The sequence below is a fragment of the Triturus cristatus genome, unplaced genomic scaffold (assembly GCF_964204655.1).
Source record: "Triturus cristatus unplaced genomic scaffold, aTriCri1.1 SCAFFOLD_230, whole genome shotgun sequence".
Lineage (NCBI taxonomy): Eukaryota > Metazoa > Chordata > Amphibia > Caudata > Salamandridae > Triturus > Triturus cristatus.
In genome coordinates, this window is record NW_028187659.1 from 1,207,411 (window position 1) to 1,235,248 (window position 27,838).

A 27,838-nucleotide genomic window follows, 5' to 3' on the forward strand; every position below is an offset into this window, starting at 1 on the left:
CAAATGCTGCTGCTCTGCCAGTGTCTACTACTACTACTATACTACCACCACCACCCCAATCATGGCATGTTAGAAAAAGGAAAACATCTTCACCATGCAGCCATTGCTGTGCCTAAGTTAAACATCAGGCAAAGGTAAGAGAAGTTTGGGGGAGGCAGAATTAATAATGGACATGTTTTCAATTAATTCAATTTCACACACCCCTTTGAGTCCAGATAAAGAATGCATAGACTAGAGGAGAGACTGAAAGTACTAGTAGGACAAGTCAATCAGTGAGGGGTGTGGCATCTATATGTTTGTGTCTTACACAGTCAGCCAATTATTTAAATCAAACACTGGCTATGGGCGGCCCTGCACCAGCAAGGAAACAGTGTGATGTAAAACAGTAACCCCACCTACAAAACATTAACAACATTGAATGTAACGTAGAAAAATATATTTAATTGACCCTAAAAAAAATAAACTAAAAACCCACAAAAGCTGACTCACCCCCCTCCCTAACCCCAACCAATGTCCGTAGGAAAGTCCAGAAAATACTAGTCCAAAAAGCAAAAACCCAACGCCCAAACCAGTTCCCACCCACACAAACAAGAATTTAAAAAGAGGCAGAAGACAGGGACTAAGGTGTGGGGTGGGATTGCAGGAGGACACGCATCTGCTCCTCTAGACGGGCGACGCGGCGTCTGAGGGAGCGGCAGTTGCAGCCACAGTGGGGGGGGGGCACCAGAGATGGCATTGCGGTGGCGGCAGGCAGCCACCAGACGGTGGCGCCGTACCGCTGGAGGGCAGTGGCTGGGGCCCGGGGCACTGGAGGAGGATTCAAGTGCTGCTGCAGTCTCCTCCTCCTCCTCTGCCAAAACCACCAGCCGCCGATATTCCTGCTGGATTGCCTCCAGCTTCCGGCGCCGTGCCTTGGAGGCCAACTCCTTCCGATTGACTTTAGGAGTAGCTGTGTATCAAAAAGAAAAAAACAAGACAATTGTAAAATATACTCTTAGAAAAACAGTAAGACAAGTTAATTATTTATACACATAGTGGCATGGTAGAGTAGCACTATAAAGCACAGTATATAACATTTTAAATCTCGCCCGTCCTTCTTCCTTCCACCCGTTTTTCACTTTTTAGTTAAACAGTGCACCAGGTGCTCTTCTCCATAAAACTTTCAAAGCGGAGTTGAAATCACATAGATGAGGCCATTGGTTACTCAATACTCCCGCCCCTATGCCAATTAAAGGGATTCTAGTCTAGTTCACTCTTCAAACGTTCACAACAACTCATACTTACTTAGGACATTGGATGGCGGGCGGACTTTGTCCGCCTGCCATCCTCACGCTAAAAAGGGTGGGGGTCCCGTGGGGACAATTAGGAGGATGCGCCCGGCACAGTGGCGGGCGCATCCTGTGTTTTTTTACATTCTGGTGGGCATGGGTGCCGAAAGCAATGCTAAAAATACACGTTTTGCTTTGAAAGGCAGGGGGGTACCATAGCATAGGTACCCTCCATGGGGGCCCCCAACCATACTCTGCATGCCTTTCCGTGGCGGCTGGCAATGCCGCCATGCAAAGGCATTCCAAAATGCAGATTATATGGCTGGCGGTGTGTTCAGAGAGACACCACCACCATATTGAACCCTTTTCCGCCTGGTCGACATGTGGGGGGTCTGACTCTTTTCTACATGGATGGCGGGAGGTTTGCCTCTGCGGGGTCGGCGGTGACTACCACCGGCCCGGCGGGGGCAATCCGCCCGCCATCCTAATGGGGCCCTAAGTCTCAACAGTACAGTATACATACAGTACACCCTTGCAGTGAGGGTACTGTCAACAATAGTTAAGGATTATGAATCTAACTTACCACCGCCCGCCACTGGTGCTGGCACTCCCCCTACCGCTCCATCGTCGGTATCTGCAGCAACTGCCGCATCCTCTCCCTCCGCGTTGCCTTTGCTGGCCCCGGCAATGGTGGTCGGTAGTGCGCCTAGAAAACAGTACACATTTATTAGGCGTCATATACACCTCCCCCTATTGGTCAGTAGCAAGATTGAAAAATGAGTTAATACTAACATACATCACTCGTACAAATCAGGTATTAGTAGAGTAGACACTAATAGTTATATATGGTCCCCCCTAGGGTCATTCTAGCCTTTGCTTAGTTAGCCCGAGCCATGCAACCATTTTACCTTTGTGTCTTTTATTTTTGCACATGTGACGTTACCTTGCAGGTTTTTGTATAAGACACCTTTGAGCCCACATGACCTGCCTCACACTGCTACTGTCTACGCGCTGCGTACAAGCGGTCAACAAAAACATTAACAAGCCACTTTTTTGTGAAGTACTGGTGTACTGTTAGTCCATATTGCTTATCCATAAATGCTACACTTTTTGGCACGGCTGAGAAATGCTTGCAAGTTGCACTACACTAACGCGCACTATTTCATTTTTCGCATTACAGACGGAAGATTCCCTTCTACGAACCAGAGCTTTGCAGAGATTATGAATGATGCAACAACTACCAGTACTAGGTTCTTCTAAGGTGAGGGTTCCCTTCACTCAGAGATCTTCATTTATAAATGTATATAAACTAAATTCCTAGGGGATGGTGGTGCTGCCTTAAGTTCCACCACTGTTCAGTTATCATGATTTAATTCCCAACTAAGTATTTGTATTTGTATTTGTGGGGTATTTATAGAGCGCGACGTTCGCTCCGGAGGGAGCATCTTGGCGCTAGGGAACCTAAGTGAGCCAGTCCAAGAGGATTAGATGGAAGCTTTGGAGTGATCGTCCGGGAGATTAAAGATCCAGGTCTTTAGCAGTTTTCGAAAAGGTTTTTCCTGGGTTTGTTGTCTGAGGGTTTTGGGTAGTTTGTTCCAGGCTTTAGTTGCAAGGAAGCTGAGGGTCTTCTCACCCTTCGTTTTCAGATTGTATTTGGGGAGAAGAATGAGGTTGTCGTTGGTTGAGCGAAGGTGACGGCTGGGCAGGTAGTGGGGGAAGCGTTTGGTGAGGTATTTAGGGCCTGTTTTGTTGTAGGCACAAAAGGCTATAATCAGGATCTTGAAGAGAATCCTTTTGTGAAGGGGGAGCCAGTGAAGTGAACGAAGTGCTGCAGAAATAGAGGATCTGCGGGGAAGGCCCAGGACAAGACGGGCGGCTGTGTGTAGTACGCTCTGCAGTTTTTGGATGGTGTTCTTTTTGGCTCCTGCGAGCAAGCCGTTGCAGTAGTCCAGTCGCGAGATTATGAGTGCTACTGTCACCGTCTTTCTGGCATCGATGGGAAGAAAGTCAAAGAACTTTCTCATGGATCTGATCATTCCAAAGCATTTGCCTGCGACGGTTCTGGCATGCTGATCGAAGGAGAGGTCGGAGTCAAAGGTAACGCCGAGGTTCCTGGCCGACGAAACTGTCTGGGGGGGGGCAACAGAATTGTCCGGCCACCAAAGTGCTGGACAAAAGGAGATATTTGTACCGATCGGAAGGATCTCCGTTTTGCTCGAATTGCATTTCAGGTGGTTATTGTCCATCCATCGAAATACTTCAGTCAGGCAGTGTTTTAGGTTGAGTTCAGCTTTGGTAGATAGTTTGTCCAATGGCACAATGAGCTGAGTGTCATCGGCATAGGAGGTAACAGGTATGCCGAATGATTCTATTAGATTAAGGAGGGGAATGAGGTAAACGTTAAAAAGGAGAGGGCTCAGGATGGAGCCTTGCGGGACACCTGAGGAGACAAGTTTGTCTTTGGAGTGAAATGGAACCAAAGAAACGGTTTGGGAACGGTCGGAGAGAAAAGACGAGATCCAGGATAGGGCAGAGTGAGAGATGCCGATGTCCCAGAGTCTGCTGATAAGGATGGTGTGGGAGACAGTATCAAACGCCGCCGTAAGGTCGAGAAGGATGAGGATGGAGTTTTTTCTCTGATCTTGCAGGGTTTTTATAGTGTCAGACAGTTCAATGAGAGCGGTTTCTGTCGAGTGCTTGGGGCGGAATCCGGATTGTTGAGGATGGAGAAGGTTGTTTTCATCTAGATAGTGTTTCAGTTCATTGTGGACTAGATGTTCCGTGATTTTTCCCAAGGCCGGGAGTAACGAGATTGGGCGGAGGTTGGTGAGATCCGTCGGGGGTTTATTCGCCTTCTTCATAAGGGGTTTGACGATTCCTTTTTTCCAGCGGCTAGGAACTGTGCCTGAGCTAAGCGAGGAGTTGATTAGGTTGTTGATGGTCGGGTTAACCTCGTCGATTAGTTGGTGAAGTATCTTGGGAGGACAAGGATCAGACGGGGAGCCCGATTTACAGGCCAGGATGGCTTTTTTCGACTGCTCAAGAGTGATAGGGGAGAAGCGACTTAGCGTACAGCTTTGGGGGACCAGTGGGGGGGGCACTGGGAGAGTGGCGGGGGGGGAAAGTTGATCTGGATCGAGGCAATTTTTTCCTCGAAGAAGTCAGAAATTTGATCACAGAATTTCTGGGAGGGGGGGATTTCAGGCAAAAGAGCCTTGGGTTGCGTAAATGATTTGACTATCGCAAACAGCGCCTTTTGTTTTTGGCCTGCGTTATTTATGGCGTTGATGTAGTAGTTTTTCTTTGCCAGTTTGATTTCCGAAAGGTAGTTTTTCCTAGTTGCGATATAAGAGGTACGATAAGTAACCTCGTAGGCCTTCCGCCATTTTCTTTCTGCCTTTTTACAAAGCAGATGTGCATTAGCGAGTTCTGGTGTAAACCAGGGGGCATTGGGTTTAGTTTTGCCCCGGGAGGTGCGGGGGCGTGAGGGCGGGATTCTGGATTTTATTTCTTGGGTGATCCAGTTGTGAAAAAGATCGGCGTCGGTATCAATATTACCGGAGAGGGTGGGGGCTTGAGTTTGTATTGACGGATTGAGAGTAATGTTATCCTGGACCTTTTTCCAATTGATGTGATTGGCGGGGAGGGAAACAGATTTGTTGCGGTTGGATAGGTTTTCGTTCAGGATGTGAAATGGGATCAAGAAGTGATCAGACCAGATCTGGGGCAAGGGCGATAGTGTGGTCAAGAGAGAGAAGTTTGTGCAGACTCCATCGAGGGTATGACCTAGGGAGTGGGTGGGTGAGGTGACAAATTGCTTAAAATTGAATATATCGAGGGTTTGAACGAAATTGATGGTATGAATGTCTGTTGTCGATTCTAGATGGAGGTTAAAATCACCAAGGAGGGTGAAGAAAGGGTATCTGAGTGAAAGTTGTCCTAAAGAGTCGTGCAGTGAGTCGAGGAACTCAGATGCGTTGCCGGGTGGGCGATAAATGAGTCCGCCTGAGAACGAAGTATGGTCGTTTAGTTTAATGGAGAAGCCTAGTCCTTCAATCTTTTTTAGGGACTCTAGACTAAAGGTGTGGCAGGAGAAGGTGTCTTTGAGAATGATTGCAACACCTCCGCCACGGCCCTTGGCTCTGTCTTCCCTGAAGAGTGAGTAGCCCAGGGGAAGAGCGACAGCAATATCAGGGTTACTGTCTGCTGTTAGCCATGTCTCAGTTATCATGAGGCAGTCGAGGTCGGACTCCAAGATAAGATCGTGTATATCTTGGTTGTGTTTGCACATGGAGCGCGCGTTGATCAGGCCGCCTTTGAAGGGGGGCCGAGGGGCCTGAGGCATATTGGCCGGTGGAACTGCTAAATAGAGCCCGGTGGACCAGTGGCAGTGTTTGCAACTGACTGGGCCTGAAAGAGCGGCTGGGTCGAGTATACATGGACACTGCTTAGTGACCTGTAGTTGAAGGAGGTCGTTAGAATGGTAGGAGATGTGGGAGGTGAAATGGGCAGAGTTTCCTGCGCCTGTCGCGGTCTTGTCGCGGACGGGCGCAGACGGGCGCAGACGGGCTTGCCTTAGGCGCGCCTTCGGCGCGCAAACGGCGCTCCCGCTGCGCTCGTCCGCTGCGCGTCTTGTATAGGCACATTTATGGGAGACCAAGGGGGGTGTGGCCTCAGAAAGGGGCGGAGTCAGCGTGCACGCCGGTGGTGATGGCGGCGGCAGGCTAGAAGAGCCAGGAAGGGCGCGAAGCAGCTATTTCCATCAGCTGTGCGCGAGCGCTGAGTGAGGTATGAGGCTTAGGTCTTAAAATACAAGTGATCAAATTGTGACACCACACAGAGAAATTTTAAAAAAACAGAGTACCTCCAGTTCCCGGCTTCCGCCTCAGGAACTGGGTCAAAAGGTTTCCGGTTGCAGCTCGAGAATCGGCTGTTTATATACACTGAGCGGGGGGCGTGGCCTCAGAAAGGGGCGGAGTCAGCGTGCACTCCGGTGGTGATGGCGGCGGCAGGCTAGAAGAGCCAGGAAGGGCGCGAAGCAGCTATTTCCATCAGCTGTGCGCGAGCGCTGAGTGAGGTATGAGGCTTAGGTCTTAAAATACAAGTGATCAAATTGTGACACCACACAGAGAAATTAAAAAAAAAAAAACTGAGTACCTCCAGTTCCCGGCTTCCGCCTCAGGAACTGGGTCAAAAGGTTTCCGGTTGCAGCTCGAGAATCGGCTGTTTATATACACTGAGCGGGGGGCGTGGCCTCAGAAAGGGGCGGAGTCAGCGTGCACGCCGGTGGTGATGGCGGCGGCAGGCTAGAAGAGCCAGGAAGGGCGCGAAGCCCCCGGTTGGTGCTGCATTATATAATAGAACAATGTGCAGAGCTTCTCAATTCAAAATAAACATTTTGAACTTACATAGACTTGGTGGTATGTGGTGTGGACTAACTTACACGAGTGAGCAAATTAAAGGAAGGGTGTGCATGTGCATTGCTTCCACGACTGAGAGGTTGGGTGCGTTATGTTCTGGGTTGTCTACTTGTTGGGTATCTTGGGGGGAGGGTTCGGAGCACTAATAGTTATGACAAGACAGTACTATAGTCGAGCAGGGGAATGTGGTGGGTTCTGAATTTCTGATTGAGGTGTGTGAGGAAGGTCCAACCTACCATCACCAACATCCTATTTTCTTGTGCAAAGGTCTGTATGTGCAAGATCCCTACAACAGTAGTAGTATGTCCTATAGGCTATCATATCAAAATAGTAATAAATCTGGTTGGGCATTTGTTGCTGTGAATTTTCAAAGCCTCAAGATTAACAAAGACTCAAGATCAATAAGACTAGAAGTAGTACAAGAGGACGACCCAAATGACTGGACTCAATGGCTAGAGCTACTGGTGAATCTGAGTTTTATTTACAACCTTTCAAATAAAGAGTGGCACTGGCCAACTGGGCAAGCTTAGCTACTACAGTACAGACAGACTGATAGTAGTAGTAGTACAGAGAGTCATCATAGCAGAGGCAGGGATAACAAGATTTTTGAAACCGTACAGATTGAAGGATAATTGTTGGTAAAAAATAGCATTGGGAAACTGAAACAATAGTTCGTGAAAAATATGGTGCAGTAAAAGTTATGGAATAAGAAATATTATTAAAAACAAGAAGACTTACTGGGGCCAGCAGAGGAGCCCTCGTTGGTGTCCTCCTGGTGGTGGTGTTCTCCCGCCGACTGCCCACTCCCTGTCTGCCTGCCCCTGGGTGCTGATGAAAAGGAAAGATATAAGAAAGAGACAAACATTGATGGATGGTGTCAAACAAATACAATATTTTTAAAGAACGGTCAAAAAACACTTATGTAAACAACAATTGCAATAACTAAATTGACCGATCTCATCTGGTCAACAAGTAGTATCGGGGGATTCGCGGATCGACTACTTAAGTTACTATTTATCAACAGTAATCCAGTCTTTCATTCTGATTCCAGAATACTAAGTTACAACTAAGCCTAAGTACGACGTACCACCCGACCTAGCCCACCTATTCCAGGCGTGCCAATTGTACATTAAGTATGCATTTCCACTTCTTTTAGTCCTCAACAATGCAACAATGCATATGGTCAAATGGAGGACACATGACTACATTTTTTGTATACACCAAATTTTGGGTTGATTGATTGATGCTGATGTTCTGCTAGTGCTAAGCCAATTACCACCACTCATTGAACAAACTAGAAAAGGTTCTAATAAAGACTGGCATACTAGCAGCACGTGACGTAACTGAGGGGGCATCATGCATACCACTAAAAAATTACGAACTCATACAAAGTACCTAAACCTAAGTATCAATCCGCCCCTATCTCTTAGTGACAGGACAAAGTAAGGACTAGAGTCACTGTAGTATTACGTAACTTAATTTCTCTAAAATAAACTCTTACAGAATCACGCTAAGCGAGCGCAAACGCAAAGTTGCAAACAAGTAAGATTAGTAGTAGCGCAGAGGAGCACCTGTGTCATAACAATCACAGAAGACTTTTAAAGGTAATTAACCTGGAATGTAAGGAGCAACATTCTAGCTGGTTGGAAGAAAAAAAAAGATATTCGCAATATAACACACAGCAGAAGAACAGACACAAAGTAGTAATAATTAAATAGTTACTCACCAAGACCCGGGACCTCCACTCCTAGCAGGTCCAGCAGGTCCTGCTCACGGTCCAGGATGTCGGACCACCGGTGCGTCAACTGCGCCTGGGTGCGCCGGACCCCAGAGCAGCGCAACACTGCCCGGCGCACCTTCCCCCACCGCTGTCGACGCTCCCGGAGGCTGTACCCGGACCCAGGCCTGCGACCTGCTGCCAGGGTTGAGGGGAGGTGGCACTGCACAAAGAAAATGAGTGCAGCCAACTCCACCTCCCCAAATAAGGCCCGTGCCTGCACCCCTTGTGGGCGCCGCCTTTCGCAAGGAAGGCGGTCGCGGCTCTGGCTGCGACGAGCCCTACTCTTTGACATGGTTCTGAGACGGGGCGGGAAAGAAAAGGTAATAAAATTAAAAAAGGAAGTAAAGGAAATAAATAGCAGGCAATAGAAAGAGTGAAAAAGTAGCTAAAAAACAAAAAAAAGTAGACAAAAACAAAAAATAGAGAAGCAGGAAAATACTTAGAGAAATAATAAATAAAAAAGATTTTAAAAAAGTGGCTTCAAACAAGGGATTGAAAAGATGCAGGAAGGATTCAAAATCATGCCCCAGAACCAGGCAATAGAGTAAAAAACAAGCTGGCCACACCCATTGCGACCACGGGCGCAAGTTCGCGCGATATCCGCAAAGCAACGCGATCAAGTAAAAGCGTCCGCGAACACGAAATATCTACCGCGAACGGGCGCGAGCATGCATTGCGCGACCCGTAACAGGAATTAAGCATCGCGGGAGGGCGGGACAAGTGAAAACAAGATGGCCGCGCCCGTGAGCAACCGCATGGGTAAGTTGGCGAGCCGCGATCACGCAAAAAATACCACATGCGGGAAAAAATCTTCTGCGTCTTCACGATATTTCTGGCGTGTTTGCGGAGATTTTCAACATTTTCGCAATAGTTTGTGAAAGCGAATTTCGCGAATTCCGCCCTCCCCTAGTTTAGGGTAGCGCAGTGGTGTTTGGGTAGTATAGGGGGTCATGCTGGGGTAGTGTTTTAGGGTTTAGGGTAGCGCATTGGGTTTTGTATAGTGTATGGGGTCATGCTCGGGATAGTGTTTTAGGGTTTAGGGTAGCGCAGTGGTGTTTGGGTAGTGTAGGGTGTCGTGCTGGGGGTAGTGTTTTAGGGTTTAGGGTACCGCAGTGATGTTTGCGTAGTGTAGGGTGTCGTGGTGGGGTAGTGTTGTAGGGTTTAGGGTAGCGCAGTTCGGTGTGTGAACGTTGCAAGCGCCATGCAATTGTATGTTCCTGCAAACTACAGAGTGATCAGGTGTGGAAGTGCACTCCTCTCCTTTTAAATAAACCTCTTTACCCTCCCTCAGGCACCTGTATGTGAATGGGAGTGACCAAACTTCATGGAGAAAAGCGCTACCCAATGGTTCATATCTGCCTAAGGCACAGTGTTTCATACATGAACTGAACTTAAATAACGGAAAAGGTAATGTGATTAACCCATGAATAAGCCACACAGATGAGTTCGATTCGGCCACAGAGAATGGTAAAGGTTCCAACTTTTCAATATGCAATAGTGAATATGTTGCATCCTTCATGGACATGAACTGTTGTTTATCAGTCAGATTAAACGGCAGGAATAAAGATGATGTGTTCATGTAGTCCCAGGGAACTTTCCCAGCCTTGTAAAGTCCATGCAAACTGCATTATAGAACCCAATTTATTCTGACCATGGAATAAAACAGACATGTGATCTTATACAATATCTACAACAGATGAAACAATATTATCTAATGTGTATATTCTGGAAGAAAGAGTATTAATGCTATTGTTTCATCTGTTGTAGATATTGTACAAGATGACATGTCTGTTTTATTCCATGGACACGTGAGTGTTTTTGAGTGTTTACTTTAACCCTGGGCAGAGTTGGCGGAGTGCCACTACACGGAGTTCCACGGAGTTGAAAAAAAACTCAGTGGAACTCCACCCCGCTCCGCTTGCCCTAATTTAACAAAAAAGGAGATAATCACTTACCTGCTCTGGTGTCTCCAGGCTGCCCTCCTCCTCACCATGGTCTTCTCCTTGTTGTCTTCGCGTCCTCGCCGGTTGCAAACCCCTACGTTGTACGTTTTGCAAGGACTGCGCAGGAAGATGTACAAAGTAGGGGTTTGCAACCGGTGAGGATGCGAGGACGGCGAGGCGGAGACCACGTTGAGGAGGAGGGCAGTCCGGAGACACCAGAGAAGGTAAGTGCTTATTATTTCCTGTTTTTTGGTGTGGGCGCAGGGGCTAACTCCGCTAAGCGTTGGAGTTTTTGCCTGAACTCCGCGTTCCCACGGTGCTGGCGGAGCGGAGTTTGCCACCCAGGCTTGGTTTACTGGATTTTAAAGCCCCAATCCTCATAAGGTTTCCTGTCCTGGCCCTAAACCAGCAGAGGTGCAATTAAGGATCATATATTTTCACATTTTAGGATTTTGGTGAATCGGGACATTGTTGTGATTGTCCACATTAAGTAACATTAACAGTAATGGTTTATTTAATTCACTTGGCCTGTTTACTTTTCCATGGGAAGATATTTGAAAATGGCCACCAGAGGATAGTATGGTATAACTGAACACTGAGCTACCTGCCTCATGCGCAAGCTAATGTAGCTGGATCCGCTGCAATCTTCAGAAGTTGGAAAATGAACATTGTTCCTTTAAGCAAGAGCACTCCACCAGTTTCCCATCATGCTCCGTTGATGGCAGAAAGATCAATGAGTTTTTTCAGCTTCTGTAAACAGTATCATAGAGCATTAAGTGTACTCAAGTACTTTGGAGTTAGCAGTTTAAGCTATGCCCATGTGTTGGATATCTTAAGCACAGCATTCCATTGGGTTCAAGTCGTGTGCTTGCACTGAAAAAAGTGCTAGTGTAGCACATGTGCATATGTGAAAGTCAATAGGCATTTAAGGATGAATTGTTGTTAGTCTATATTAAAGCCCTGTTTTGTTACTTGAAATCTTGACCGGGTTAGCAAATGTCATTTTGTATACATTTATAATTATATGTCTGTATGCCTGCTCGCGCCTTGTGGGTAATGTTATGCTCCATAGGCTAGACCTGGGTTGTTTATGGTGACAAGCCATTATGTTAAAGAGTGTATTGGTATTACACTGTGCAGAAACCTGTACGCAGGAACTTTGTTACATAGATTCTGACATATTACTGTAGCAGGCAAGAGTTTTGGTTCTAGTACAAACTCAAAGAGACTGTGGGAAAAGAAGATGTAATATAGCCTTATAGCTCCCTGTAGCGGGCTTTACCGGCCATTAAAGGCCTGCTCCAGTGTTCAGCTCGGGGCTTTAACAAGGGAACGTGACTTTAATGCCCGTAGAGACCAGCTTCAGAGGGCTATAAAGCTATTAGAACATTCCGCAGACAGCTGTGAAGGACAGCATTGGAAGTGTGGCTCACTGGTTAGAGGTGGCAGACCCGTAAGCAGAGAATCGGCCAGGGACCAGGGTTCAATTCCCGACGCGGCAGGGTTGTGGACCAGGGTCAAAAAACGGACTCGATAATTCTCGCCTCGGTACCTACTCTAACCAGGAACACACTCGGCAACTCTGGGCATTAAGCTTGCCTCATCTCTACAACGGCCCCCCACAGACGCCAGGGATGCCTGGTTTCACCTTGGAGATACCCAGAAAGGGACCATCTCACAGGGATAGCCAGGACGGGTTCCCCAGCGGTCTACAGCGCTGGGACGCCCCGTTGCTGGGGCAGCTGTGCGCTTTACAAGTCTACAACATTTACATTTACATTTACAATGTTGGAGCTCTGGGCTTCTACCGGCCATTAGAAGCTTGGGGCACTTCATTGTTTTCAATGGAGCTCCCAACATTCCAGTGTTCTAATATAGCCTTATAGCCCGCCGTAGCGGGCTTTACCGGCTATTAAAGGCCCACTCCATCGGTTCGGGCCTTTAACAAGGGAGCGGGACTTTAATAGCCGGTATAACCCAGCTACAAAGGGCTATAAGGCTATTAGAACATTCTGCCACTAGAGGTAGAAACTCTAACAAATAAAACAAACGCTTCAGGCAGCCCAAGGGTATTGAAATTCCTTGAAATTGAAATTGCTGCTGGTGGAGGTCTTGCCATCTACTCCTGCTTATCTAGCTGAACGTCCCCTCTTGATGGGGGAGTGGGGGCTGTGGATCCACAGTTGCAGGGACTGGGGTGGGTGCAGCTGTTTCCTCATGTGGCAGGGCCTCCCCTTCCGTGTCTGAGATGTTGTTGGACCACAGAAAGGGGAAGGTGTTGCTGGAAAAGCCCTGCATAAATGAGCATAAATGTCATGCAGCACCCCATTCAGGGAGCCCAAATTTGAGTTTAGATTTTCCATCTGTACATTGTGCTCCTTCTGCAACTGCTTTGTCTCCCAGAGCTCTGTAAGGACCTGGCCCATTATGTTTTTGGACTGATGGAGGTCTCCCAAGACTTGATCAATGGTGGCCTGGGTGACGATTAACTCAGTGGACTGACTTTGGCCTCACTTTGCTGGCCCACAGATTCCTTTCCATAAACCCTACCCCTACTACCCTGTGCCCTTGACCCAGTCTACCCTATCCTACTGGAGGGCACAACATTGGATTGATGTTGCTTTGGACACAGGAAGTAGAGGTATCCATGGGCTGAGGTGTTTTTACAGCTGGGGTGTGAGGTGTGGGTGTGGGCCGAGTGAGGCTCACTGGAGCTGGCTGCTCAGGCAGGCCAGATGGGCCAGGCTGCTCCTCGTCATCCAGACTTGCAGGAGTGCTGTCCTCAGTGAAGGCTTGATCTTGGTCTGGAGTGCAGGTATCCTCAGTGGCAGATGGTTGTCCACGTGCTCTGGGTGTTGGACCTAATATGAATAACAAATATATGAGTTTGTATAAGTCAGGATTATACATCAAACGAGTATGAAGCTAAAGAAGTAGCAACATAAACGGAAAAAGAAGATGACTATAATTTGGACGATTGGCCCTAAGAGTTAGCACTTTTTGATTTAGGGAACTATACAGTGTGCGGTGATATTATTTATATCACAATCATTCTGGACATTTTTGTTTAAAATGATGACTAGAATGAATTTACCTTTCTGTGTCATTTTAAGGGATTATACAAACAGTTTATATTACACACATGAGTACTTCTATGAAAAAGATAAAGACATGTCCTGAAGAGATAAAGAATAATTAGGAAGGGTACATTAAATATACCAAATATTCAACACAACACAGACGAGAGGAGAGATGGGAAATCAACCGTTCCAAGGCCTCGCAGGGTTGAATTATGACAATTTTAAATGACTTAGAAGGATAAATATCATTAGACATCATATAAACATTGGGAAGTACATTTGTTTTCAATGGAACCTTGTGAAGCAGGTTACATCTATTTAATGACATAAGCAGAAAGTGACAACATACAAAATGATACAAAAGAAAACATTTCAGAACATAGCATAATATAAGGAATGATATTTACTTTACACTTTCATATCTTTGGAAATCTGAAAGATAAGAGAGGATTACCAACATCACATTCCAATATTGTTTTCACAAAACAAAAACAAGGCATCTTGGTAGTTGTAGTTATTTCAATTTACCATTACCAACACTTGCAAAATTGTTAGTTGAGCATCCCTAGTAAAATATATGCAGAGAAAATGAACAGACGTTTACAATGTCACATATGTGACATGTCTTTTCAGGCGAATTGTCACAAGCTCCATAACTTAATGTGAAATTAAATGATGAATTCAAACCAACAAACAAACAAGGCCAAAATAACCAAATGGAGGTCAGTGGACTCCTTTTTTTAGGTCTTGCCTACGCAGCGCACATGCGCTGTTTCATAGGAGAGACCGTTAGTCATCGGCACAGCTTTGCGTCCATCACCACCCCCTTTTGTACCGCTTTGTTCGCCATAAGTTGGCAGGGTATGCTCAGACGTGAGTCCCTTGCTCACTTTGCTACTGGATTCAAGCAAGCCTGGCTGAAGACGGCTGAAATGCCAGAAACCGGTCCTAGGAAGCTTGTTTCCGGTCCAGGGAAGGCATGGCTTGGCAGTTCGGGCTGGACTGTTCCCATGAGGCACAGGGTCAGACTGATTTGCATATGGCCATGTCTGAACTGGGGTGGCAGAGTGGGCTAAAGAACGGTGATGGATCAAACCCAGATCTGTTGACTGGGTGTGAGTGTTTGATTGGTTCTGATGCTCCGTCCATCACCACCCCCTTTTGTACCGCTTTGTTCGCCATAAGTTGGCAGGGTATGCTCAGACTTGAGTCCCTTGCTCACTTTGCTACTGGATTCAAGCAAGCCTGGCTGAAGACGGCTGAAATGCCAGAAACCGGTCCTAGGAAGCTTGTTTCCGGTCCAGGGAAGGCATGGCTTGGCAGTTCGGGCTGGACTGTTCCCATGAGTCACAGGGTCAGACTGATTTGCATATGGCCATGTCTGAACTGGGGTGGCAGAGTGGGCTAAAGAACGGTGATGGATCAAACCCAGATCTGTTGACTGGGTGTGAGTGTTTGATTGGTTCTGATGCTCCGTCCATCACCACCCCCTTTTGTACCGAATTGTCACAAGCTCCATAACTTAATGTGAAATTAAATGATGAATTCAAACCAACAAACAAACAAGGCCAAAATAACCAAATGGAGGTCAGTGGACTCCTTTTTTAGGTCTCGCCTACGCAGCGCACATGCGCTGTTTCATAGGAGAGACCTTTAGTCATCGGCACAGCTTTGCGGCTAAAAACGTGCAAGTGTTCCATTGTCTTCAATGGCAACGCGTGCATGTGTGGCGATTCACTTGCGGGAGCGAGCGGCTGGCGCCATATGTTATCAATTATCACGGCGCCAGCCGCTCGCTCTCGCAAGTGAATCGCGCAGGCCCCCTCCTCTCTCCCCCTGCTGCTGCACGAGGCGTGTGCGCTTGTGCTTGTTTTGTGACAGATGCGGTGATTGCTTTGTAAAATCCAAGCTGTTAGAAATGGGGTCTCTAGTTGGCAATGGCTGGCCACTGTCCAAGTAGGGAGCCTTCTTCCTAAGTCAGAGTAAGCAGACTACACCCTTTGATAACCCCTGCTCAACCCTGTGGTAACGTAGCACGAGCAGCTAGGCTTATCTCAGAGGCAGTGTGTGAAGCATTTATGACCCTACACAGTAACACAGTGAAGAACACTACAAAGGGACACCACACAAGTAATTATAAAAAAATAAGTATCTTTATATATAGACTTAACACAAGACCAATAACAGTAAAAATCCACAATACTAGAAAATAGGGTTACTCTTGAAAGGTTGCAAAAATAGTTCAAGGTGTGCAAAGAGGAGTTCAGTTCAAGGCAGTGGTCTCTGCGACCCTTTTACTCACAAGATACCTGGATTCTGTAGCAAAGCAACAAAAATATCGCTAAGGAGTTGTAGCGATGATTTTCCTGCCGCTAACCAGCGATGCGTTGAATCCTTGCCGCAAGGGAGGATGATGCGCTGGTCTGTGGGCAGGACAAGGCAACAAACATCTGCACGCTAAGCCGGCGATGCGATAAAATCCTTGCCGCAAAGGGAGGATGATGCCCCGAGCCTGTTGCATGTGCGATCTTGTTGCGATGAAAGAAAATGGCGCTCCACGAGGGAGCGACGATCCTGATGCGATGCGATGAAAATGGCGAACGCTCGGCGTCCGCGCTGCCATGTCGTGAAGCGATGAACTCGATGCGATGATCTTTGGTTAGCGAGCGTTTTGAGGCCCGCTAACATGCAATGCGATAATCTTCGGGTTAGGGAGCGTTTTCAGGCCCGCAGACAGGTGATGCGATGAACTTGGGTTAGAGAGCGTTTTGGGGCCCGCTGACATGCAATGCGATAATCTTCGGGTTTAGCGAGCGTTTTCAGACCCGCCGACAGGTGATGCGATGATCTCCGGTAGCGAGCACTCGGCGGCAGCAGAGCGATGATTTTCCTCACGCTTTCCAGCTGCAGCGGCTCGCTAACGGGGGTTAGCGACAATTTTCAGCGTTCTCTTCTCCACAGTAGAACTAGAGGCCCTGGAACTAACAGGAGCCTCACCTGCAGATAGAAATCCTCGCTAGGAGGAAACAGAAGGCTGGTGGTGGAGTCTGATGTGCCTGAGACTCCTGCAGGAGGCTAGCTCTCTTCTAGCCCTTGGGTGATTGCTGTAGCAAAAATAAAAGTTTGTTCAAAGTCCTTTTCCTCTTCTTCCAAGTCCAGTAGTAACCACTGGAGGCCAGTCCAAGAAACAGCACACAAGCACAAGGACAGTCCTTCTCCTGCAGATTCCTGTAGTTACACGGACAGAGGTTCTTCTTGTTGTCCAGGAGCAATACAAATTGTAGGGGTTTGGGCACAGATATTTATACCCCAAAAGTCTTTGTTCTAAAGAGTCACAAGTCACTGAACCCAGCCAGAACCAGTTCTGCCCAGCCCTGGAGCACTTTGTTTACCAGGCTGCATCCTTACTTTCAGAATGAGGGTCTCTGCCATCAGACGCACAGTGGGAGGTGGAGCCAGCATTCACCTTGCCAGGCACAGCCCTATTCAGGTCCAGGAGCTACCCCTCCCCATACTCCAATGCAGATCTCTCTATTCAACCCAGGTCTGACTCAGCCTGCCCTGTCCCTCAAAAACCAGACAGCCAATACACATAACAGCAGAGCACACTGGAAGGCTTAGGCAAGAAAATACCTACTTTCTAAAAGTGGTATTTTCAAACACAGAATAAACTTCACTAAAAGATGTATTTTAATATTCTGAGCTCAGGCATACTAAATTTGTTTTTCTACCATGTTCTGTGGGTCAGTTAGAACTATAGAATGTAATAGCCAAACCTCCCATTCTGGCCTATGGAGAACAGGTAGCCTTACAGTAGTAAAAAACGAAATTGGGTGTAATTCACTACCAGGACATGCTACACACATCAGAGCATGTCCTACCTTACACATACAATGCACCCTACCATAGGGGTGGCTTACATGATGCCAAGGGAAGGTTCAGGGGCTGGGAAGTGGGTGCACTTCACAGCCAAGATGGCAGTTCTGGACTGCACACAGACACTGCAGTGGCAGGTCTGAGACACACTTTACAAGCTGCTTCTGTGGGTGGCGCAAACCAGCGGTGCAGGCCCATCAGCAACATTTGGTTTACCAGCCCTGGACACACAGGCCACGCTACTGGGGACTAACAGGTAAACCAAATAAGTCAATCATGGATATACCAGTTCACATGTCAACTTTACACAGGGAGCATTTGCTCTGTGGCACTGAATGGCAGTGGCACAGCACCCAGAGCATCTATTACCAGCAAAAACAGAGGAGACACAGCGAAAAATTGAAGGGAGACTCAAGCCAATGGTGCCAGGTCTAACACAAGCATTTCTTTTTTTCAGCAAAGGGCAAATCATCCAAAAATGTGGTGTTGTGTGAGCAGCGAAATAAAGGCAGATGGGCAAAAAAAGAAGTCATGCTAGAGATATAAGACAATACTTTGATTACATGCCCCTCGTGCTCTTAATATACGAATTAGTGTAGCTGGCTCAAGATGGCGGAAATCACTTACAATCGAGACGCACATACTTTATATAGATCTCCAGGGCTGGCGTGTGGCTCCTACAACAAATGTAATATGCTAATTGCGCAGTTCAGTTGATACAGCCTTGTCAAACAAAAGGATATATAAGCGCTTTGACGCCTCTTTAGAGGTAGTAAGTGCTATAAAATGCAATTACAATACAATATAGGTGTGCAGGGACTTACTAGGTGGCATTGAGTCGCGGCAGGGATGTATTTAACCCGTTGTTGCTCAGACTCCATAGGGGAAGTTAATCCCTCCACAGCTGGGTCCTGTCTGGGCACTAGAGGGGCCTGGAGCTTCTTACCTCTTTAATGGCTCTGGTTAATTGCTCAAGGACAGGCCGCCTATCACTTACATAAATAAACATCAGAGAGCTACACTCATAAACTGGCAGACCAGGCAGGCATGTTCCCAACGCCGGGTGTGTCAACTGTGCCCCATGAAGTTTGCGACTTTGTTGGTTTTTTTTGTTTACGTTTTCTCCTTGCAGAACACAAAAGGCTGGGAAATTATGGCCGTGGGTATATTTATTCTGCATTATTCTTCGGCCGTGTTGTGACTCCTTGGTTTTCCCTTGTTGCATTGTGCATTTTTTGATAACTTTTTATGAGCACCCAATACATGTTATGATGTAACAGACGAGGGCCAAGAAACCAAAGGGCACACCTAAAAATCCAATGCTCTTCGTGGGAGCGGGATGCATCGTGCACACCTTAGGGTGGTAATAATGTGTGACATTGGCAAGGACGTGCTGTTTGCACAATATCCCCCTTCTGCCTCCCCAATCACCCCAACAAGGAGCTATTCCAGACACCCATTGAAAACAAGCATTTGCAATGCAATAGGTCTCGCATTTACGCAAATTTAAGTTTTGACAATGCCTTTTATTTATGTTTTAAAAACCAATTCATAAAAAAATAGTCATTTTCATTTACAATGCCAATAGCTCAAACTTACGTAAATGCGAGACCTATTGCATTGCAAATGCTTGTCTTCTTTGGCAGTGAGTAATGGCTTTGTTTCTTGCACAGGGTCTTTACCACCCTTACCGAATATGTCTCTTTACACCGCAAGCAAATACCACGCGGTAGGTTACACACGGACGTTGCACGCATGGTTTTACATAGCAAGTCGTTTCTACAACTTGCACTAGATGGTGCCCTGGATTTAGGAATTATATAAATTACTATTCCTACTCCAGTTAGCGCAACAGCAGGGAATGTGTTGGATTTAAAATCCAACACATTCCCTGGTGTTGTGGGCCATCTAGCGCAAGTCGTTGAAACGACTTGCAATGTAATGCCATGCGTGGTAACAACACGGACGATGTAACGTCCACATTGTAACCTAACAGCGTGGTATTACCCGCCTTGAAACCACTTTATTCCCCCTCACCTCTTTGCATTGTACCTGGATTCTCCACGTATATCTGCTTCTAACCGCAATGTTCTTTTGCACCTGGCTGTTGCCACTCATTATACATTCCGTGCCTAGTTATAACTGCTTCACAGGGCTTCTGATCACAGTGTTATTTTGCAATTTACTGCCACTCTTTGTTGCTCTTTGAAAAATTGGTTGCATCCGCCTTTAGCGTTATTGTTCCGTATGATGTACAGCTCTATGATGCGTAATGGCGAGGAGCCTCTTTTTATGGCCTTACCAACAGGTTCCTGGCCAACGATGTGTTGACTTCTCAGTGAAGCTTTAATTATTGTTAGTTGCTTCCCACCAGCGGGAGTGGGGCTTTGACTCCACATACGGCAAACGTAGATTCTCCACTTCAACAGAGGCACACGTGGCACACGCAAGCAGTTTGTTGGACCACGGCAAACTCACTGGGACAGCCCTGGCAGGTTACGTAACCCCTATCTCGTTGGCAGTTGTAGAGTCCTCCCGAGCCTGGGTACACTCCACTGACTACACCACACACAGACCTTGGTATCACACATCTTTATTCTTCTGCGTGTAAGCGCAAACTCAGCATTCTAAACCTAGATTCACTTCACTACATTCTAACATTTACATCACAGTTCTGCGGAGTGCATCAGTACCCAAAAGGGTTAATTCATTGCTAACTCACACAACACTTAAGACAGGCGGACAGTGGGGTGGTGTGATGGCCAGTCATTGGTTGCTGATGTCAGCGTCCACGGGGTGCCTTGACACAACAGGTTCAGGTCTAAGTTAGGGGGTCTCACAGTGTTTCACCTTGTGCTCCACTATTTCACAATCTAGAGAGCTGTTAAAACCTGTATGGCTGGGGGAGGAGCAGGCCTTCAGGTGTAAGTGTGCTCCCCTCACTTCTCAGCCCTGGTGGGGTGCAAAGAGTAGGCAAGGGAAGGGTGACTTCATCCTCAGCAGGGTCTGACCCAGTGCATAGTGTCAAGTTTACAGATTGCCTATGTGTGTCATTTCCATGATTATAGTTTGCAAATTACATCACACGTCTAAATGTGTGATGCATTGAGTGACTCTATCACTGATAAAACCAAAGTAAGAACATCCATTGAAAGAGATAAATATCACAGATTACCCACTCTGAGTGATGAGAAGCACTCCCATAGCCTGAAACTGCTGTGAAACCCCTGAAATAGAAGATTACAAACAAGGGCAAGTGAACAGAACCGCCAGATGACTCTCAGTATAAGGACAGTCGCTGCAACTTCACTCACTCAGTCAACTGGGTTCCTTGTTTGAGTGGTGCACACAGTTCAGTGTCCCCAGAAAACTAACCTTCCCGTCTGAGGCACCGAAGTGTCACTACCCACAGCCAATTAATGAGTGGACCCTGCCTGCTTTCTCACCCAGGTGGCATGTACATTGTATTAAAAACTTCCATGAAGACAAATGTCTTTGCCGTGCTGCAGCCAGGCTGGCTTTAGCGGTGAGAGGCTGGACATCTCTATCTGGCTGGTTTGTCTAAGTAGTGCTGTTCAGTGAGGCTTCAGATGCCCTGAGGAGGAAGCTGACAGATGTCACGAGGAGGAGACAGATGTCGCGAGGAGGAAGCTGAATCTAAAGCAGAATGGAATAAAACTGAGGTGCTAGTGATGGGAAACAATGCCTCCTGTTCGAATGAACTTAGCTGGCCAAAAGAGCTAGGGTTGCTCCTGGCACTTGCTTCATCATAAAAAAGTCGGATAGCCATGCGCTATATAAAAAATGTTTCAATTGAAGTGTAAACCAATGATGTAAACAAGCTGAGCCTAGGCTGGTCACTGCAGGGTCCATTAAAACCACAATCACTTTTCCTCGACTTTAGGCCCAGCTCTAACAGACTGCCTAAGGCATCAGGAAACTGCAGATAGCACCTCAAGCAATGCACAGAGCAGCTATGGTTATGCATGACGTACATTTTTAATGCAGAAATGCGGGGACAGGCATTAAATTGACTTACTTCAACTTACAATGTGTGATACTTAACAGCCTGTGCTACAGGTGACAGTGAATACGGTGGCTGTTCCTCCTAAAGGGCGGAGGAGCGTCGCCCTGCCTGCTGCAAGCGCAGAACGTAAAAACAAATAAATAAAATGGCATTACCATGCCATTTTAATTGCCGCCAGCTCACACTGTGTTCAGCACAAGTATGAGGGCAGGAGGCGGGGCTACTTTCTGCAAAAACAGCATGAGAGTAGCTCCAGGATCATCTGGATTCGCGGCCACAAGGCAGGAAGGACGTTTTTTCCTTTCCTGCTTGTAGTCACCAGGATCCCGCCGGAGAAACGTCAGATGGGACGCAGCCTTTATGATGAGTTTTGGGGCACATATTTTCAAGATTTCAGCAACCACTGAGTAAATGCCTTACATGGGACTCTGTATCAGAGAACTCCGCCCATGCCCCACAGGACGACAAACCCCAGGGCAAAAAACATATGGGCATATGTACAAGTCCCTATTGCCACAGGAACGTCACTTTTTCCAATGTTCCTGTGGCGATAGGAGCTTCGCCTTATTTACAAGGCAGAGTTAAGCCACTTGACGTGGTTTAACACTGCCTTTTAAATAAGGCCCCCTTTCACGCTATGGTTAGCGTGAAAGAGGAGGGCAGTGGGTGTTGCGGTGGGTGTTCCACCACAACACCCATTGATTTTGACACTACCCCCTATTTACAAGGGTGGCGTAAATAGGAGGCAGCGCCAAAATTAAGACCAGGAAAAACCTAGTGAAATGCTTTATTTATCCTCTTTTTTCTTCTCCATGTTGCTGCATTGAGCTGCACACAAAAAAAATGACAAAACAACATTGTTTATATTATGTGCAGGAAGGGACACCATCCTACATATAAACAATCTCCCCCCTGCATGCAGACACCCTTGCATTGTGGTGCAAGGGTGCTTGCGTTTGTGCTAAGCTGCTAAACTGAGCGCCAGTGCAGGGGGAACACAAGGCTGCACCATATACTTGTAAATATGGATGTGGGTAATGCTGTATGGGCCATGTCTAGGGTTGCCGCCCGACCGGTTTTCTACTAGCACCACCAGTACTTTGATGTCCCGGCAGGTATGAAAATAAGGAAAATCACCTCAAACCAGTATTTTTAGCCTTTGTCTGAGCATACTTCAAACCAATATAAAGAGAATGCACTTTTAAATGTGTTATAGAGCTGTGTTAATGACTCATGACTACTAATAAAAGTGAACAAAAGCAAAAAAAACATGCTACAAATGCATACATACCATACTTTTTAAAGTTATATTTAGTACCATGTCCCAGCCTTTGCAGAATCAGTAAACAAGAACAAACACCTAGTATTTTTCTCTTGGAATGGTGGTAACCCTAGCCCAGTCAGCAGCAGGCAGTGTCCATGGAAGATGCTGTCAAGTCCAGCTCTGTCCAATAGGGACGTAGATGCAGACCCTGCAGCAATGTATCTTCTCGATGGCCCTGCTGGAGCAGGACCACTCTTGAGTAGTGGCTTTGACTCTGTCATCCGGTGACGTCACTCTCAACACAGTGGCGTCCTTCTGGTTCTGGGGTGGCAGGGGATGTACAGGAGGCCCTCCTGTTCTTCTCTGTGGGGAGAGTTGTGGCAGGCCGTTGGTTTACTCGTGCTTGGTGAAGGGGAGGGGTGGTTGTGCCTGCAGGATGGGCCACACTAGTTTGAGGTGCCCCCATGTGGGACAGGCCCCTTTTCCAACCAACAGGAGGAAGAATGTCGGCTTCCCGAAGCAGGAGTATGCTGCAGGCCATGATGTCATTGGTTGTTCAATGATCTGAGCCAGTTTCACCAAAAGCAGGGCGACAAGCTGGGGTTCAGCTATACACTGATACCACTCAAGTGTTGTGGACATCAAAAACCAATGGCACAGAGAGAACTGGCAGAAACTGGAGTGAGGGCATGCGCGCCTGACCACCTTCGAGGGATGGGTGTGTGTAAATGTAGGGACAACCATGTAGCAGAAGGAGCTGCTCTGCGACGCGTCCTCACGACACTACAGATGTGTCACTTATTTTAGAGAGCGGCATACCTACTTTTACCGCTTACCACTACTTCCACCAAAGGATTATTGTGTACAATTGTCAAAGTACATTGTAAAGTAGTGTACAACTGGTGTGTGCTTTTTGTAATGTAAATTTATAAACCACGCCTTTCATGTGTCACATCCAGTCCCCAGTAAATGTGTTGCAACGGATATTATTTCTTTCAAACCCTGGTGTGAACCAGTCATTGAACTCCCCCTGCCCCGGGCAAAAATTCAGTCTCAGTACCTTACTGAGAGGCATGTTGTGTCTTCAAACTACAAAGAACAGAGGAAGGAAGTGGTTAATTGAATCTTAAGATAACCCTATCTAATAGACATACAGACAACCACCACTGCTCAGACAGACACCTGCACTTCAAACCACTGATGAGACAGCAACGGCGTGAAATGGCGCTGAGAACGTTCTCTGTGGCCGTGGTTTGCACAGTGGTTGCCCGTTGCTGGACCATCGTGTCAGGCACAGTCACTGCCACGTGCGACATCTATGAGTGGGACCAGCTGGGATCCCCGGGAGTGTTAGCCCCGACCTGGTTTGGCTTCCCCTTGGAGGGGTTCAGGGTCTTCAGCAAATGCCGCACAGTGAGGAACCTGGAGGTGCATATAAGAGAGGTTCCAGTGGACGTGGACACCCTCTGCCTGGTGTTAGACGTGCCAACTGTCCCTACAGGCTCGTTCTCCAGGTACCAGAACCTGACCCGGCTCTATTTGTATGGATCATTTGATGTCTCTGCAAGAGCCTTCAATGGTGCTGCCAACCTGAGACATCTGGGAATCAAAGGAGATTACATTAGGTACACTCCATCCATGAACATAGATGATATGGGGTTTGGCGGATTGGAAAATCTAACGCGCTTGGACCTCAAAAATGTGAAAATTGATGCAGCTTTTCAAAAAAATCTTTTTAAACCCTTACATAGAATACAAGTGATAGCCTTATCTGAGAATGAGGTTCATAGACTGTACAGATTGACCACTATGGTTCATTCCCTGGCTTCTCTGAGGACCCTGGAAATCAAGAGGAATGGTATTGTTGTCGTTCGGGAGGTGGACTGCATTGAGACAAGCAACCTCATGAAGAGCACAGTTTTCTCTCCAAGTATTACCACCCTCGATTTGACAAGCAATGATCTAAAAAGTGTGGAGAAAAATGCATTTTGCAACTTCCCTCGTCTTACTGTCCTCAAGGTAGATGCGACTGGTCTCAAGGTCATCGAGCTTCTCCGGTCTGGAATAAAGAGCATTGAAATGCTGTCCCTAAATGCCATGAAAAATCAGGACTATCTGAAGATTAAAGATGTGTGCACAGTGGTGTCTCGGCTAGGAGTCAGGAACTTGACAGTCGCTCAAAACTTTATTTCAGGTCTTCCCACTGAGACCTTTGAAGGATGCTCCATACTGGTGTCTCTCAACATGTCCAGCAACCTCCTTAGAGGTTTCACAAATGATATGGCAAAGAAATTGCTGAACCTGAGGTCCCTCGTTCTCTCTGTAAACAAGTTAAAAAGCCTAGACCTGTGTGCACCCGGGACCCCCGATGTTCTGTCCAACCTCACACACCTGGATCTGTCTTTCAACCGCATCACCAATATTGGCTCCGGGCGGCTCTTCTGCCTGGCTAATCTGGAAACACTGGATCTCAGTAGTAATTACCTTGTGTCCCTGGAAAAGGACACCTTTGTTGGTCTCAACAGACTGCAATCTCTGCAGTTGGACTACAATAAACTCTTTCTGCTTGAGAACTTCTATTTTGATCACTTGAGTAGTGTCAGGGTGCTGGGCCTCAGGGGAAATTTACTGAAAAATGATAATAGCTCCCTGATAGCACTGAACCAGCTTCAGGAGCTATCCATCACATTTGAGACTCATGGGAATTTTGAAATCAAACAGAAAGAACTGACTATTCTCACCTTGGAAGCAAAGTCTGCAATAATTCTGAAATGCACAAATGACTGCAGCTCACTTGAAGTCCTTAACATGAGTGCTTCAGTGATTTATATTCGCTGGTGCAAAGATAGGCCCTTCAAATTTGTGAAAGAACTTCACCTACGAGAAAACCACATACTGGAATGTTTACCACTTGGGAGCACAGAGACTTAAGGCTTGGGTCTCCCATCTTTTACTAAAGTTGAATATTTGTACTACAGTTCATCTGCAGATATGCCTCTCTATAAATCCTTTAGCCCCTTGAATAACAGCCTGTATTATCTTCACAATTTACGCCATCTCCATCTAAGAAACCTAAAGTTGGACATAAAGAGGAGTTTCCTGACTCCTGAGCAGCTGTTCTGGAACCTGACACACCTTAGAACCCTGACCCTGGAGGATTCTGGGATAGAGGACTTTACAGCCACCATGTTTAGAGACCTTGTCTCTCTAGAACTCCTAATCTTAAAGTCCCAGCCTGTGAAAACCCTGCAGGAAGGTCTACTTGACCACGTGGAAAGTATGCACTACATCTACCTGAAGGATGTACCCCTGGATTGTTTGTGTGAACAAGCCTGGATAAGAGGATGGGTGACCACTCACCCCCAAGTGAGAGTGCCACAGCTAGGAATTCAGACATGCTCTGTGGGGTCACAGAAGCTGAATTATCTTAATTTCTTGGAGAAAGACTGCAGCTTGCTGATAGGTTACCCACTCTTCATTGGGACTTTCTCCTTCAACATGTTGTTCCTGATCACGGTCCTGCTGTATCACAAGGTGCGCTGGTCCCTCCTATATCGCTTCTACATGCTCAGGACCTGGTGGAACTATCGTGGGAGGCAAGACAGAAAGAGCAAATATGACTTTGATGCATTTGTCTCTTACAGCAGCTGCGATGAGGCCTGGGTTGTCTGTGAGTTCCTGCCCAACTTGGAAGCAAGGGGGCTGCCATTGTTCAAGGTGCGTCTGCATGGCAGGGAATTCGAGGAGGGCAAAGACATCTCAGATAACATCACGGACAGCACTTATAGGAGCCAATGTGTGGTGTCTGGTCAGCCACCATTACCTTCCTAGCCACTGGTGTTCCTTGGAAGTGCGGATGGCCACATACCACCTTCTGGCAGAGAGGAAGAATTCCTTGGTGATGGTGTTCCTGGAGAAAGTGTCCATGAGGAGCCTCTCCCGCTAGCACCAACTGGCCAAGCTGGTGAAGAAGAAAACCTACCTGGAGTGGAAGGAGGACTTGGACCAGCGGCCTCTGTTCAGGGCCCGACTGCACAAAGCCATTCGAGGGGATGGAGCTGAGCATTATCCTTGGGAAATGGATGTGGTGTCTTGAAATGTCATGGTGTTTCGCATTGTCTTCTGTGGTTAAGGGTGCGGAGTCATGGGATGGAGTATTGTATTAAGGTAGGGTCTGCTTTGGATGTAGTTGTAGTGTTTTTCGATATTGGTGGGGCGTTTTGGCATTATCTCCCAGGGATATGGATGTGGTGCCTTTGAAAGGCATCATGATGTTTCGAATAAGCTTCTGTGGTTAAGGGTGTGGTGTAATGAGAAGGAATGTTGCATTAACTTTTTTTCTGCTTTGGTTTTAGATGTGCTGTTTTGGGATGTGGTGGCATTATCTCCTAGGGATATTGAAGTGGTGCCTTGGCATGTGGGTACAGCTCTTTGCTTTACATTCTCTGGATCTGGATGTGGTCTCTTTAGAAGTAGGTAGGGTAATTTGCCATTATCTTCCTGGGTCATGAGTTCAGTGTCTTTGTGTGATGTTATGGAATTTTCTTCTTAGGATGTGTCATTTTCTTGTGTAAAAATAAGATATCTTGGGACATGTGCATTATGTTGCATCATTATTGGTGGGGTAGTGTTTTTATGCAGGTGGGGTGGGATTAAATTACTTTTTAATGCATATTGTGGTGCCTCAGAATATGTGCACTTTATGGCATTATCTTCTGTGTTATTGGAGGGGGAAATCTTGGGATGTAGTGTTCTTGCAGCATTCATTCCTTGATGTATGTACATTGGAGCTTGGATGGTTAATGTGTGGCTGTGGAATCATTTTCAAGTGTTACAGATGTTTTGTCTTGGGATGTGGGCATAGTGTTTTGCGAATGGCTTCTTGGGATATGGAACTGGTGTCTTGAAATGTAGGTGGTGTCGCGCAATAATCTTCTTGGAGTGTGACTGCAGTTCTGGGGATGTGGACCACTGTTTAACATCACAAGACGCCATAGCATCACAATGGTATGTTATGTTATGTGTATTTGTGTAGCGCACAACTCACCAAGGGGTATCCTGGTGCTGAAGCAGGAGCTTCAAGGCTGGGCAAGGCTTGGTGAAGAGCCAGGTCTTCAATTTCTCGCAGAATTCAAGAATCGAGAAGACGACTTTGATGTGCAGGGGAATGAGAAAGTGGC

General features: G+C 46.9%; 1 pseudogene; it reads left to right on the forward strand.

The window, feature by feature from the left end:
* Window positions 1–23,879: 23,879 nt before the first annotated feature.
* Window positions 23,880–26,754, forward strand: LOC146770979 (uncharacterized; annotated as a pseudogene).
* Window positions 26,755–27,838: the final 1,084 nt, after the last annotated feature.